The following is a 2,750-nucleotide window of genomic DNA, read 5'->3' as shown; positions in this document are numbered from 1 at the left end:
CACAATATATTCAAATATGAATCATTATGTTGTATATTGAAATCAATACAATATGTCAATTGCATGTTAATTTTAAAGAATTACCTTGATGGTAAAATATTGCATGACACAGATTGAGAGAGAAGGACAAATATTCCTTCTATAATTGCTTTAAATCAATATCACTCGGAGGTTCTTGCTGGTCCAATAAGGCAAGAAAAATAAGTAAATTCAAACACCTAGGAATAATACTAAGGAAAGAGATGCAAGACCTCCACATAGAGAAATGACAAAACAATTCTGACAAAGAAAAATTTTAAGACCTTCATAAATGGGTGGGATATACTATATTCATAGATTGGAAAATTCAGAATTTTAAAAATACCAATTTTCCTAAATTAACGTGTAATATGCTCTGTATTTCTAACTATAACATTGTCAATTAGTTGACAAGATGGCAGAGAAAATCTAGATGAAGGAAAAATTTGGAAGATTTACCTCACCAGACATTCAGATTTATTATAAAGCTGTAGTTATTGTGACAGTGTGGTATTTGGCAAAGAAACCACATAACAGAATGGAAAGTTCAGAAACAGACCCACATATACACAATCTCCTCCAATGTAGGTGGAGAAAAAGTGGTTGTTTCCCATTCATAAGTCTGAGTGTCTGGACATACATATATATTATTACTCAGAAATTCCCCGATTAGGTATACACTTGACAACAGTGTATCCAAAGTGCCCCCAAACACATGTACAAGAATGTTTATTCTAGTGTTATTCATAGTAGCAAAAAACTGGAAGCAGACCAAATGGTTATCGATAGTAGAATGTATAAAAATTGCAACATATTCACACAAAAGAAATACTAAATTCATGAAGGGGAATAAACTGTTGATATATTAACAATATGAGTATAACTCATAGGTATATGCTAAGCAAAAGAAGCCAGTCACAAAATAATACATAATGAATGATATCATTTATGTGTAGTTCAGAAACAGGCAAAACTAATATATGGTGATGGAATCCAAGGAAGTTTTGGCATGGGGTGGCCAGTGAGGAGAGGTATGAGAAAGGATGCTGGTTATGTTTTATACCTTCATTTAAGTGGCAGTTATATAAAAGTATTCCTGGTCCTAAAAATTCATCAACATCTATACTTATAATTCTTATACTTTTCTGTATGTGTATTATTTCTGTTTGTATATTAGACTTCAGTAAAGTTTATACAAGCACAAATATTACTCCAAAGATATTATGGTAGAGTAAATAAGACCTATACATAGAACCCTATACTATTCAGCAGCATATGTAAGCGATTAGAAAATTACAACTACATCACTGTGTTATAGTTGAGAATAGAAGAAGATTGGTTCTACCCTGGTGGAGGTGGATGGAATTGGGGATTGAATAAAGACTTTTCGAGAGGAGATGAAACGTGAGAGGAAACTGAAAAGAAAAGCAGGTGATTGACAGTCAGAAATGAGGAGCAGTAGGTCATTCTAGCAGGATAAATAACATCTCCTCCTCAAAATTGGTTAGATATGTAAGAAAAGTTGACAACAGTTTTATTTATTTGGATTATAATCAATAATGTGAAATTAGGTTGGAAAGGAATATTAGGGCTAGATTTTTGAATGACTTCAAATAACAGAATAAGGAATTTGGATTTCTCTAGACACTGGGGAGTCATTTAGCATTTATGAGCAGAAGAAAGTCATGATCAGAATTATGCTCCAGAAAAATAAATCCATTGACCTCAAGATTATTAGAAGGAGAAGAGAATTGATGTAGCAAGAAAACATAAATGGATATTACAGAAATCTAATTCATTTTCATTTAGCAAACAGTTATTAAAGGTCTACTGACTGACTCAGGCAAAAATTAGTGAACACCTAAATTAGATCACTCAAGTGGGAGGGTGATAAGTGTCATACATAACATCGTTATTGAAGAACAATTTGAAAAATTGTTGAGTACGACTAATAAAAACTTACGGCAGTATATGAATTAAGAATATATTCAGCCGCCATAAACTGAAATCCCAGTTAATAGCAACCTAAACATATAGGAGTTTTCCTCACATAATAAGATTGTAGGTAGATATTGCTAGTGTTGTTTCAGCTTCTGAGCAATACCATCACACCCAGGGTTGTTACATTTCCTCCAACATTCTGAGGTTGTTGGGTTCCATCCTTTGGTGCAGTACCTTTTGTATGGTCACACATATCTGTCCTGTCTTCAGCCGCTCCTTGATCAAGGAAGGTAAGAGGGAGGAAATTCTGTGAGATTTTTATCAGAAAGAAAAGGCTTTCTCAGAAACACTTATTGGATTTCCTCTAAGTTTTTGTTGCTGTGACTGATCACATGTCTAACCCCAGTTAAAATGGAGAGTATGAAAGTAGAGAATGAAAACAGGATCACATGATACACTGCCCCTCACAAAATGATGATCCTCTTATGCAAAAAAAGCAAAAATTAATAAATGGGACTATACAAAGCTAATGAACTCCTGCAAAGAAACAACAAAATGAAACCACAGAAGAAGAATCAACAAAATGAAAAGGAAACCTATAGAATGGGAGAAACTATTTGCAAACCATATACCCTATGAGAGGTTAATATCTAAAATATGTAAATAATTCATACAACTCAAAGCAAAAAATTGAATTTAAAAGTGGGCAGAGGGGCTTCCCTGGTGGTGCAGTGGTTGAGAGTCCACCTGCCGATGCAGGGGACACGGGGTTGTGCCCCGGGCCGGGGAAA

This window comes from Lipotes vexillifer, unplaced genomic scaffold (genome assembly GCF_000442215.2).
Source record: "Lipotes vexillifer unplaced genomic scaffold, Lipotes_vexillifer_v1.1 scaffold644, whole genome shotgun sequence".
NCBI classification, from domain to species: Eukaryota; Metazoa; Chordata; class Mammalia; order Artiodactyla; family Lipotidae; genus Lipotes; species Lipotes vexillifer.
The sequence above is the reverse complement of the archived record's forward strand: the minus strand, read 5'-3'. Positions refer to the sequence as shown.